This window comes from Anopheles stephensi, chromosome 3, assembly GCF_013141755.1.
Source record: "Anopheles stephensi strain Indian chromosome 3, UCI_ANSTEP_V1.0, whole genome shotgun sequence".
NCBI classification, from domain to species: domain Eukaryota; kingdom Metazoa; phylum Arthropoda; class Insecta; order Diptera; family Culicidae; genus Anopheles; species Anopheles stephensi.
This window is the reverse complement of record NC_050203.1, coordinates 36,496,490-36,510,634: the sequence shown is the minus strand read 5'-3', so window position 1 is coordinate 36,510,634 and position 14,145 is coordinate 36,496,490. Positions and strand designations below refer to the sequence as shown.

At 43.1% G+C, this 14,145-nt stretch overlaps 1 protein-coding gene across 2 annotated transcripts in view; it reads left to right on the top strand.

Moving 5' to 3' along the window:
- The first annotated feature begins 727 nt into the window (after window positions 1–727).
- LOC118509705 overlaps window positions 728–14,145 on the top strand; it is a 69,816-nt gene continuing 56,398 nt past the window's right edge. The window contains exon 1 of one of the 2 annotated variants that reach the window (XM_036050786.1): window positions 728–817. The gene's annotated coding sequence lies outside the window, so the exon portion shown is untranslated. Of the gene's footprint in view, window positions 1,159–14,145 lie in introns of both variants that reach the window. The other variant, XM_036050787.1, reaches the window with a different exon arrangement.

Sequence of the window (14,145 nt, the reverse complement as noted above, 5' to 3'; positions counted from 1 at the left end):
GCACCTTTGCGAGACTCTCAGGAGAGTCTGCGTTCATTAAAACCCGAGACCCGATGCCACAAAAGACCCTCCGCCACGCTACTTGCGGTAAGGACGGTAACGGCGATGGCAAAGGCGAGAACTTCTTACTGTACCGTGAAGCACTCTCGGTCGCACGCCTCTGGTGGCTCATCATCTACAAGAGTCCCATCATCTTCCCGTGCACCGTGGCTGTTTGACCGTTTATTTACGGGGCCAGGTTAAAGCTGTACCCTGCCTCCTCGTGCTCGTTGCTCGGTCGCTTGTACCTTGTGTGATTGCTCCACAATTTCCCCTGATGACGGTGACTTTTGATTTTATGACCCCAGCGGCCATAGGGAACTACTTGTACGGTGCGGTTGAGGTAGGGTTGAGCGCGGGGTGGCAAAAAGGTGAGCACGACAAACACGACACGATGCCACGGTCGGAAAAAAAGGTCGTCCCGGTGTGATTTCAACGTGACGTGACGTAGTCGACAGGTTCTGGTTCGCGTCCGTGTTAGGGCCACTCTTCAATGCCCGAACATCGAGACCGAAGCGATACCCGAACACGAGCGCTTGGGCGCTTTCGGTTGGCGAATGGACATGCGCAATAGGGAAGGAACGATATTGCTTTCTCGCTCGCGCGATAGCGTCTTGCAGCTGTGAGTGAGATTTCGGCAGCTTCCAGCAGCTGCACGGTAGCGAACCTTAGATCAGTTGTCCTTCGACGGCTACACTGCTCACAAAGTGCGTTACCGCGAGACGTTTCGTGAACGTTCTACTTGCATCACACGTATCGGCACACGTCACACACTTGGGTACGGGTCGTCGTCGTTTGTGTAGTCGTTGTTGTCATTTTGTTTGCCGTTGAGGTGTCTACCATCCATCAGCGGTGCTTGGTGTTTGGGAAGCATATTTCCGGCGAACAAGATAAGAAAGCTTCGACGCTTACCAATCACTTAAACATGCGCAAAACAGCAAGTGACAGGTGCCGGGGATGACGCTGTTCAGGTTGAATAAAGTGGAAACGCTGCAGTTACATAAACCGTGTTAAGAGTTGTTTCGGGGAAATGTGATCACCACAGTAACGGATAAGTGACTTATCAAACGCGGGTGTGAGTTCTTGAAAAGAGATACAACGAAAACAAACCCCTCGAAGGTAACGAGCCACGTCCAAGAAACAGGGATCCTGACGAAAGGATACTAATATAAGTTGAACGTACCCGTGCCCGGCGCGTCCGCTTTCCGAATCCGGAATCCCGATCCCGTGCCGTCTCGTCTAGTGTGGGCGCACCAAGAGAGCAAGATTCCGCAGTGAAGAATGTCAGTGCCCACGGCGTGGATCGTATTATGCTAAACACCAACAAAAAAAAGGCACGGAATTCAGTGGAAGCGCGCGATGCGCTGGTTTTAGTTTTGTGTTTCAGCGTAACAAATAGTGGGTCGGGGAACCCCGAAATTCATCTCGTTCCTCCGGTTTTTATTTTGACTACCGAAAAGACGGAACAGCACCAGCAGCAGCATGATTGGGCATGTACTTTTGGGGCCGTCCAGGAAAGTTGTGCAGCAGCCCGCCCATTAGGTGCCCGCGTCCGGCTGAACGAAAAGAAAGGCGGAAAACGTACCAGCAACGAATGAATAATACATACAGCAACCCAATTTGAGTTTCAAATGATCGGCCTTCTGTCGGTTGGCAAGTGTGGCATGCCAAGTGGTCAGTGGGAAGTAATGAAGCCTCTTTTCTTCACGTGTGCGGTGTACCTATGTATGTGTGTGAAGGAGGTTTGAAAGCGTGTTGAAGTGGAAATTTAATAGCCTACTACTGGTAAAGTTGGCAAGCGGTTCCGGAAGTGATCTATTCGTCGGCCCGTTAACCGACCTGGCCAGGCGACTTTCCTAGAACCGGGGTGGTTCCGGTGGGTCGGGCTCAAACTTCAAGAAATGCGTGGACGTGACGGGTGCAAGGTGACGCGATTAGTGAGGAGAGCAAGTTTTGCAACAACTCGTCAAACTCACTGTGTGGACAAAGTTGGAGAAAATTGGATTTCACGCTTGCCATATCCTGGTGCGTGTGTGTGTGAATGGGTGCGGTCAGTCCCTGGGGACTGTTTGATGCACTTGATGGACAATGTCTGAGCGAAGACCTCACACCGTGCCAGTCCAAACCACACGGCAGTCCCACACACACACGCACACCACCAGCGTTCCAAGCCTTTAGCGTGTGGACCTGCCCCTGGATAAACGTCAGTGATCGTTAGCCGTTGGTTACGCTGGAGATTGTTTCGAGTTGTGTGATGAGGTTTCAGTGGTTTGCTTCTCGATGTGGCTGTGTGTGTGTGTGTGTGGCCTGCCAGTCGCAGTGAGTGTACGATCGAGTGTAGTTACTGAGTAGTTAACTTATTCAATGTGACAGAAAGTAAGACTTGCGACGTCGTAACCATCCTGACGCTCGGACGCCAGTCATCGTCATGTGGTTTTACTGTCGAAATCAAATCTTCTCACCAGTCAAACGGACGACTGGGAAAGGGCCTTGTCCCCATACGACGAACACCCCACGAGTGGAACGAACTTTTCTAACTAGATTCGCCTCTTCGCCGATCTTCTGTTTTGCTGTATCTCGTTACTAACCCGCTTAAAGGGCAATCTTTTTATATTCCCTCTCTGTGTGTGTGTGTGTGTGTGTGTGTATGTTTTGAAGCGTCTGGAAAACTGGAATCGGGCTCGAAAAGAAAGCAACAGAAATTCAATAATCATCCTTTTGAGTTATTCCGTTTCCGTTGGTCGGGATGGCCTCCGGACGGCATTTTGCGTACGGCCCGGAGGCTTTCGTGCTCCTTTACTTGATTTACATTATGAATACATAATAAACTTGCCGCTGCACGACGACGACGACGGAACGGGCGGATGACACGGTCGCGTCACAAAACCGTAACGAACCATTACCACCGGAAGGCGTCAGCGTCCCGGGATCTTCTCGCGGCATGTCTTACAAATTTCGTCCGCACCCAGATTGCCAGATCGCTAGATTTAGATGGATTTTCCGGCGCCTAATATCGACATTCTTCTACGCATTTGTGCGATACCTTCGACAGTATGCGTGCGCGTTCCGGGCGGTGCGGATTGCATGATAGATGGTCGGCCGGTTCTGGCCCTAATGGACGCAACCGCTTTCAAGTACGCGCGAGCGCGGATATTCGCCCTGATTGTTAATAAATATTGCTCCGGAATTATGCCACCGCACGGGGACGGTTACGGTATCCGGTGCCGCCAGCGCCCATTTCGGCGGGGGTGCGGTTTTAGAGAATCTGCCCCGGCCGGAATGCCGGAGCCGAATATCTATCTTCATTTGATTAGAGGAAATTAAATTTGCGCCTTTCCGGTCCTGCAAAGCCTGTTTACAGAGTGGTTTTTCGGTTCTGAGATCTGTGGACCGGCATCCGGCATGCGGCATAACCGGCACACAATGCGCATAGAAAATCGTGCTCACGTTCTCGCTCTCTCCCTCTCTCACTCTCTTGGGATGTGATGCCGTGAAAAGCGCGAAGAAAAATCGCTTCCTGATGTAATTATTGAACGGAAAGGCGATATTGATCATGGAGCTGCTACTCCTCCTGACTGATCATAATTTATTCTTGCTCGCACACGGTTGCCCTCCAGGCTGTGTGCAATCCTTTTGATTATGGAAGTTATGGTCCAGGCGATTTTATTCTCTCTTTTTTTGCAGCATTTGAGAGTGAAATTTATGACCACTTCAGCAGCAAAGTGTGTGCCCCGCGGGAACAGAACGGGGGGCTATTACTTGCGACAGCAAAGTAACTCCCCACACCAGGGAAAACTGTGGAAAAGAGTTTGTGTAGCTAGCAAACGGGGGCTTGAATTTCTTTGTGCGCGAGGCAACTTCAATGTGGCTACGCTTTGGGAAAGGACAAAAGTTGTTGCTAACAAGATTTGCAAAGAGTGCCGGAAAGTCAGTTCGTTTTGGGCGTTGTTACGAACATGGGATCGGTTCCTTTAAAATCTCCATCCAAACAAAATTAGCACGGGCAAATGGTTGCTGCATGCCATTGCGGAGGGGGTGTAGAAATAGGACGTGAATCGTGGACATCTTAGTTACAGATTGTAGCATCTAGCATTTGATACAATTTATCTGAAGACAATTTTTTAGAGAGAAAATTGAAGTTATCTTTCCACCTCGCAACCGGATAATCAGTTCTTGCTGCGAAGGAACAATTCATATGTGACTCGATGTGCCTTCCTGCCTTGCGAAGGGTCTGTGATGTTATGAATATTCCACCACACTTTCCTATACATGCTAAAATGTTTATCAGGTACAACCTAACACAAGTGTTTCAGTTAAATGTAGATGTGGCTTCAGTGACAGACAATAGAGCCACACCACCTAATGTTTTAAAATGGTAACATTAAAGCTGTTGTGCCGATTTTTCACGAATCGTAAATTTAGGTAAAGATGTGTTGAAAAATTATCCATTGTTTAGGCCAATCAATAAATCGATTCTAAGTATCTTTTATTTATGGAAATATTGCATGTTCTCATGAAAATATTGCCAAAACAAATTATCTATCCTTGGCCTTCGACCTCCTAGGTCATGCCTGCCATGAACCTTGGAAGCCTCCTAGACTTAATAATACCATGTAACTGGATAGTCAGTCCCCACAACGAGAGAAAGGTCCAGGTATATAGTAAGCAGATGTAAAAACATATTATTTAACTATATTATAACCTTCCTCCCTTGGTGGCACTACAACCTCGAGAGGTCTCATTTCTGGCTTTCTGTGATTTAATTTTACCCCGAGTAAAGTAGTCAGCCCTACGTACGGGGAGGCGGTCCAGGTGGGATTTGCACGGTCCAGGTGGGATCCCGGTCCTGTCGTGTGAAGTCCGGCACCGTTATCGCATCGGCCACCGGGCCGCCCCACTATAGTACAACACTATTCATAAAATTCAAAAAAATAATTTAGTTTTAGGCATCCTCTCTATCTATTTTTCAACTTTTACGCAGTTTTGCTTAATTTATAAAAAACTTTTATTTTTTTGTCACTTAGAAGTCATTTTGACTTGGTCCATTTTTTTTATTCTAACTTAAAGTTTGTTAATGTTTTAAACGTAAGCAAAATTGGCTGTTCTGAATGATACGATGGTCGATAAGCTAAGATGTTGAGAATAATATTTCCAAATTATGGTTTAATTATCCCAAAAAGATGTATTGTGATATTTTTTATTTTTTATATTTAGAGATTAAGTATTTCAAGCAAGGGGCAACACATTTAGCTATCAGGTTTAGCGTCCTTTTATTAGTGAGGTTTCGATCGGACAGAGTTTCCCTTTAGAGTGATAAAACTTGAGTGACTATCTTAAATTCCTATCCACTGTTTATACTTAAATTTCCCCTTATCTAATCCTTGCTTTATTTATTTCCTTTTTCGTTTGTCTTTGATTCTTTCTTATGCTTTATTTTCTATGCTTACTATACAATCCCTTTCTTTATTGTCTATCCTATTCTAACCTATAATCTATCAATCTTCCTATAATAATTCTATAATCAATTATGGAATGGTGTTACTCCATTGCCGATGTGCAGGCGCCACAGTATGTCAAGCAATATTTTGACATTCATATATAAAACTGGTCTTGTTCGATTGTGTGACATCGTACATGCAAGGTTAGTGTAGATGAGTACTTAGGTTGCAGTTTGTTTAACTGCCATTGTCATCACGTTCTTTGATGATGATGACAGGATTCTTTATGGGTAGAATAGTTTGACTGTAATTTAAAGCAAAGAAAAAGTTTACACAGGTTTGAGACACTTGCACATTTGCTGTCAAGTATCATAAAAAAATCTATCTCTGATGGTCACTACTTTATTATTCAGTGGAACTTGGGGTGGCCTTTAATAAATACATAAGTTGCAATTTATTTATTCAATAGCTACCAGGACAAGAGATATCAAAGACAAAAACTTTAAAAACGTCAACAGGTGCAGCAAAATTTTGAGGGAACTACAAAGCAGTGAATCAAATTTAAGTACCTTACCAAAACGTTCTGGAAGAAAAGTTATTCCATTTGCTATAGTCTGTAGGCCCTTGATAGCACTTTGACTCAAAAAGCTTCTTGTGCTCATGTTTTATGCAGGTTTTGTGAATTTTAATTGTGATTTTAGTATAAGATTTAACCTACCACCATCACTATCATATTTTATGCAAGAATGTTGCTAAAGCTTTTGTTGGACGGCCTATTGGACGGTTGGACGGTCGTATTGCAAAGCTTTACAGTATTAATAATAGTTTTTTTTTCTTAGTTTTTGGCCAACAACCCATCTGATTAAGATCATTTGTTACGTTTGACAAAGACAGAGCTTCCACCAATACGTCGAAACTGTTGAATTTACTCAACGAAATGTTTCAAATGAATTGTGAAAGTTTGCAATCATATAATGGAATCTTGCAAACAGTAATGAGGAAACTTGCATCATGTTTTATAGCCATTTTTGTAATTAACTGTGGATTAAGATAATGGAGTTAAAACAATATTTGCGACTAATTTTTAACCCATTTCACCATTTTAAATATGAATGGTAGTTTGTGGTGATGTAGAAAATTTTATCGATACGATAGCCTCTTCCGACCACGCCAGCTGAGAAACATTTTCAGTACTTAATGTTCACGGGTTGAGTGCCGAAAATATTTTTCAAAAAATGAAGATCGTGAACGAAAATGGGGTGAAAATGGTTCGTTTTTTTACCGATCCAAAATTAAGCTAATAACTCATTTGCCAAGTGCTTTGTAGAATAGGGAAGCAATACAGATCACAGTATGGTGAGTGGTACGACCAAAACCTAAAGTAGGTGAAGCAGAGATATCCTTTCACAAACCCATTTTATAGGAGTTAAAAAAGAGCCCAATCATAGTGAGCATCCTGAATATGACTATTTTTAAGCTAAAATCGTTTTCCAACAGTCGTGGCCGTCAGCTCAATGATTAATTGAAATTTTTGCAGTCTAACAGGATACAGGTTTTTGGACACTAAATAGAAATTCAACAGCTAATTGCAAAGTTTCACGGTCGCGTTTGTCATATCAATATTTTGCCATACTCCTACTAAATTCCATTATGTGATTGCAAAGTTCATCAGCAAACTTACAATATTTCACTATCCAATTGAAACATTACCCTAAATAATTTAATAACTCCATTATTTGGATCAACAAACCCTGTAACAATCAACTTATTCTGCGTGGCAGAGTTACAGCTTTTACTTCTTTTACGCAACAACAGCAAATGATTTTTGTCAGCCATTTCTGTATTCCTTACATAGTCTTCGTGACTAATCGTCTTGATTCTTCTCGATAATCTTAATTTTAGTTGGATTTTTTTTCCAATAGATCAGCTTAGCCGTATCACTATTTTACATTTATTTATTTGACTCGATATTTATTTCCTTTCTAGTCAAACAACTATTTGGTTTAATATGCTGAGTTGAACAATTTAAAAATGAATTATTCTCCTAAAATATTTTTGGTTTCCACGTTACGTTCCCATCTCTTGGTTAATATCTTATCGATCTTATTATATGGAGAAGAAATCTTACAGCTAAAAAGATAAGACATTGTCAGACAAATCGCACGCATACAAACACACACACTTATTAGATTTTGCACCGCACAAAAGAAAATCAATTGACTATCGAATTCTATCGAACGCACCAGAATATGTGTGTTGCACGAGATTTATTAACGTGACCGATAAAAGGGCCGGTGAGTTGTGACTTTTTGTTCTACTCCCAGCGGTCGTTATCAAAATTTATAAGAAAACTTTCGGATGCGAACAATGTCGAACAACAGCACACGAACCCCAGTTTCAGGCAACCAATCAACAACAAAAACACACACACATAGATTGACTCGGGGGATGGGGTTGCGATCAAATATTGGGGTTGAAATTGTCCTAATGGAATTGTTATTTCTTTTGGGGTGGAAACAAAAAGTGAAAACCATAACACAGTTTAAGGCTTAACCTCGCCGCACGATGAATGATCAATTATAAATCTGCAGACTCATTAAAAATTATTCAACCCCATTGCTGGGCGTTCCAGCTTGGTGAGAGTTCGGAACCTCCGCTCGATGTGCTTGGAAGATAACCCTGCAAAAAGCTACCTTTTTGCCGGGTAGCGTCTCTTTAGGTTAAAAACTTTTCCTCCCATACATTGTTGGAAGCTTCTAATCACACTATCGATTTTCTTGCGGACTATCTTGTAATCTAAAGTGGCTACAATCTCTCCGCATAGCATGTGAAGAAGGCTAAGAAAGCGGGAGATTGCCATGTTAAGGGTGGATTTATCGCTACAAGCGCCACGAGAAAAACACCCGCCAACGAGCGGGTGAGAAACGGAGCAGATCGTTCGAATTCATGATCATTTGCACCACCTGGAACGTGACTTGCTGCTGCCTTCTGTTTCTGTGCTTAAACAAATGATCCAATCCCTCGTTAACTTTTACGAGTTGACCCATCCGTGGGGCTGGAGTTTTTGGGAGCTCTTGCTTTGGCCGATTAGCGAGACTGCCTGGTGCCTGGCGGTGGAGAGTTGAAGATGAAAATTTAATAAGTTGTACTTGTTGCAGCCAATCATCGTTACCCCAACATGGAGCCTACTACCCGTACGCGATGGTGTGAATGGTTTGATGTGATATTTGGCAGTACTTAAAACAGTCTTCACAACCGGCATGGGTCGCCACCGGCCTCCCCCTGGCAGTATTATATCTTTTTTTATGAAAATAGCAAAAGAAGGCCTTATTGAAGCATGAAATGAATATCTTATCACCATCCACTGCACAAAGCATTCCAATAGAAACGTATTTAAAAAAAGCGCACCTGTTAATAAAGCATGCAGTACAATGTATCTCTCACGCTAATGGGATTTCAATTGGAGCCAGTTTTCTCAGTACCCCACCCATTTCCCCCAGCTAAGCAGCAGCGATAACAATAATGCAAAAATAAATATCCTTTCTTAACGCATCTCTTCAATTTTGGATCCAAATCGTTTCAACTCGCTCGCTCATCGCGTCATACCACTCATCCGGCTCGCCGATAAGCCTGTGCTTATCTTTCAAAAGCTTAACCCCCCCTCCATAACACATTAGCCAGGGGGAGATGGTAGGGTGCAAAAGAAAAACGAAACAGGAAAACCCGTGCGACCCTAAGCGCGTTCGTAATGCAATTGCAAATCCGGGCTGGCAAGACTTGTCGTCGTTCGTAAATGAACGCAAGGAACGAAGTGTTGAATAAACCCTTGAATGCGGCTATGATTTGCTACATAATACGTTTTTCCTAAGTAGCTTTAATGTGCCGTTCTGTGTGCTGGTGAGATTATCTCGAATGTGTATTAGAATTGCTGCAGGAAGAATTAGGTTTAAGAGTATAATCTTTCAATTATTACTTTTTTACGCATTTCTCATTTGGTTTGCTTAAATCATTATCTAATGCTAGGCCCTATGATGCGTTCTACTATATATTTTTGTATGCTGTATGCTCTTGCTCTTGGGGTGATCCGAAGGCCGAGGGGACAGCGACGCTGATCTTCACAAGGCACGACCGGCGTTCAAATCCCCATCCGGACCGTCTCTCCGTACGCAAGTCTGACTTCTTTGCTCAGGGTAAATTCACGTCACAGAAAGCCAGAAATAGCAGGCCGAGCCCTCTCGAGGTTGTAGTGTCAAGGAAGAAGAAGTATACACTTCATAAAAAAATAAATGCTGATGTTCTAATAAAACCAAAACTATTTTGGATCATTTTTAGTTGGCTAAACTTATAATTCCGAAGCTATAAAGCTGTTAGAAATTTATGTGCAGTTTTTATTAGGAAGGAAACTCTTTGGATTTTCAATAGGCATGCCCAGCTACCATCAAGGCTCTCAACTCATGGAGTACATTTTTTATCTATTTCTTAATTATTTTATAGTAAAAAGAAAATATTCGTTTCAAATATTATTCGAGGAATAACACTATATAATATTTGTTTGTTTTGACGCAACGCTTCGCTGGTGTTTCAAGTGTTGCGATCGCTGTATAGAGGGAAAAAGGCACAACTTGGAACAATCTGTGTAATAAACGAAAAGTTCAAAAACGTGCCTCGAGTACAATTTGGTTTGCAATTTGCGTGAAACTTTTTTGTGTACAATCGATAAGAAAAAGTGGGCACAAAAGCAAACTATATGCAGTCCGCAATACCTTTGGGGCGATTCGGTGGCCGAGACGACAACGGTGTCGGTCTTCACAAGACTGTTCAAATCCTATCCGGACAACCTTCCCCCCGTACGCAGAGCTGACTACTTTGCTTACAGGTAAAAATAGAAAGACCTTTCGTGGTTGCAGTGCCAAGGAAGAAGAAAATGCCCTGTACATCGTTAAAAGCTTTTAATTATACAAAGTTTGAGTTAGCTCGAGACACTTTTTGGTAGGAACTATGTCTGTTTATTGTAATATTTTTTTAAAGTTCACTCGTTCAAAAATCTTATAGTTTGTTAGGCATTTAGCGACCAAACGGTCAATATAGCATGTCTGTTGCTACATGCTTTATTTGGTTAAGTTTTGGTATGATTTATTCGCTGTACGATTGCTAGAATGTTTGTCCAGCTAAAGCCAGCTAAATATGGCAGCCCTGCGACTTTAACCTTCCTAAAGCAGTGATAAAGCTTTAATGGAGTTTTCCGATTCACTTTAAACCAGCAAAGGTTAAGATATTTTAAGAGACAAAATCACTTTCACATTTAAAAGCATCGTTAAACCTTGCAAAACAAATTTATATTTTTTATTCAAACGCTCAAATAAACTCAGCATATTTCCTTATAAGCTACTATCAATAATATGTTGGCACCATCAAATATTTTCTATTGCTAAAATTTCAATATACAAAATGAATATTTTCGTGTTAAAACTAGTATAAATATGCGATTTGAAATATTATGGATTTCGTCTCAAGAATTGCACAGTGTCAGTTTCTTGTAACTTGGATCCTAAATATGCTTCTTGTTGACTTACAAAAAATCTCAATTTTAGTCCATGGGATTAAGATTTCAACCTTCAGTTTTCCTTGCCATATGATAATTTTACTATTTTAAAAATCATATTTTTAAATTATTCTTTTAGATTTTTTTTCTAATTTGCTTGAATACATTGTAGCTATGTAGTAACCAACGACCGATGATCAGCCACATAAAGCTACCTCAAACTAATGTTTTGAAATTCGTCACCATGAATGAAAAACCATCCAAAATGAAGGGTTAGAACTGGCGGGGCTTCCCTTCACTGTCAAACACTAGAGTTGTTGAATGCGTATGTGTAAATTAAATTTGGCCTAATACAATTGTGTCACTAGCTCCAATCCAAAGCCAGCCAAAACCCACCATTTCACATGCACCAAAAGCGGAAGGGAACCACACGCACGGGATCCGGAGACTGACATCCGGGGACCAGCATGCGGGCGAACAAATTAAATGGTTAATTTCATTGGACGGCAGTTGTCTTGCACCGTTTTATGGCATCTCGTCGTGTGGCGACGCGCGTCGAAAAGGAAAGCGCCGTGGGGCATCACCACACACGTGGACGTTCCTGCGTATCAATGTAATGAAATTTGCGTGTGCCTGTGTTTCCCCCTCCCAGCTTACAAGCTTTAATGTCCCAGAGCTGCCCTCTCCCCGGGGGGCGAGGGATGGGCTAGAAGGCACTGGTGGAGGTGTAAATGATGCTGGCACGCATTGTTGTTCAGCATTATTTGTGTCCCTGCTTTGGTGGTGGAAGTTTCGTCCTATCAGTGCGTACCGTCCCGGTGCAGCCGCGTCCTAAACATTAATGAACACTATAACAGTCGATCATTAAATATCACATATCGGTGTTTGGATACGGTGTGGGTGTATGGGTTCCCACATTGCCTCCCGGGCCCGGCAGTGTCCTGACTCACGTACACCTCTCGCATGAGATGGTTTGTCTAGCATAACGCATCATGACGCAGAGGAAACACATCATCAATGGGCAAATAGTGTGGTGGCGTCGATGAATCCTGATGATTCCCGCGAGGTACATTAGTGTAGGAGCCAAATCTCGGTGCCATTCGATGCCTGATGTGTGGTGGAGCTTTCACCTGAGCCCCTGTACCGACGTCCACAAGATGGCTACAGGCCATAACTTCAAATGGAATTAAGACCTTCGGGCGCTGCTCATACACAAGCTCTGCCATAACATCCACGACCACGGATCTCGGGCGAAGCCAAGAAAAGTCATTAGCATATAATTATAGTTATTCCAACTTTTACGTGTACAAGTACAACCTGAGCAAACAAAACCGACCTCCACGACCGTTCGCACGGTACCGTGGCATGGCCGATTGGACGCGGTTCTTTATCCCTTCCGGCGTGATGCCCACATAATGCCACGGTATTGATTTTCACGTTCGTTAACGGTTCGCTTCCGATACGTGGTTCCATTTTTGGTTCCGGCGCTGGATGATGCGGTCGTGGAGTAAAAGTTAGCTTCATTAGCCGAAATCACGGTCCGTACCTGGCCACAACGCCCTGGCAGTACATTCTTTTCCCGACCATTACCGTGAGCGTTGAGCTACTCTGCTTGAGGCTGGTCGAGCGAACGTGCACTGTTATCGATATCGCCACACAACCGAACGATTGTCTCGGGCTAATCAGTGTCCCGGGCGGAACGGATTGTGTGTAGCGTTTTGCCAAGTTTTGTACCGGTACAAGCAAGCGAAACCGGTTAATCAAAACTAGTAAAGTCAGCACAAAACTCAAACGGTGTCGAGTGTGGTTACGCTCACCACAGGTTACGCTAGACGAGCGTGCCCTCGAGCGCATTAGACCGATGGTGGACCGATTGTTTCGGCGCGGACCAGTTCGCGGCTAGATTACTTAACGAAGTCTCGAAGTCTAAAAACAAGCGACGCCCGACGCCGAAACTTTACGGATCAGCGAGCAATGCAGCGGATCGTCCAGTGCGGCGAAAAGCGAGGCGAGAGCCGGCGGAAATCCGGTGAAAATTTACTAGCCTTCGGATATCCGCTTGCCACGCAGCACAGCACAGCACAAACAACACAATGGATGATTTATTGATAGTTAAGTTACTTTTTCTTTCCCCCGTTTGCTTCCGTTCCGTACTCCACCTTTGGTTAGCCCACGGGTTTTTAAAGGCTATTATAGTGGCCGATTGTTCCGCGCGAGCGCTGGTTGATGTCTTTTATAATGCTTCCTGGCACTTTATTACAATACACCCCGGAGTCGGACACGCGGACTTCTGGACCATCAAGAATCGGACGGAGCGGCTGGGTTGGGTTGTTTTTGAGAAGAAGGATCCACCTCGGTGCAGATATCTTGGGGTTGGGGTTCGACGATTGACCGGCCAGTCAACCAAGGGAAGCAAAAAAACCCATTCATGCATGCAGTAGATTAGGGCAATGGATCACGTCCACTGGCTACAAGCGGAGAGCTTTCGGAGCTTTCGTATGTATGGGTTGGCGGAATTTGGGTTGGATGTTTCTGGTATGCTTTCAGGCGCACGTACTGTGACGAGTTGTAGTTTATTAACTTTCCGTTTTTGTTTTTGTTGCTTAAGCAGAAGCTTCCCACATGCGTTTCTTCGTTAAATAACGATGTTTAACTTGGAATAAATTATAAATGGAAATTAATGATTTTTTAAGGCTCCCGCTGTCTATCTGGTTGGATGGGAAGAAATCCTTGTTCTTCTCAGTATGAATCTTTCACTCTTTCCATTTCGATTTCTTCCAATTTTTTCATATAAATTAAATGATAAAAGTGCATTTCACGCATCAATATTCTTCATTTAAATTTTTTTTTAGAAGGCACAAATACAATTGTTCGATCCGAATTTCAAGCAAAACCCAACCCCCAGCGATAGAAACTAATATTCTTTTCAAAGAGCTTAATTAAAAAACGAGCACTCTGCTCGAGTGCCACTTCAATTAAGACAAAACAAGGTGAAGAATCTAATTTCCATCCCAAACCTGCACCACACCTGGGTCAATCGGATCGAAATTGACCTATTTCTTTAGCAGATGATGATGATTGGGGATGATGATGAATAATTAAAATAAATCGCATCGATTGTGAAGC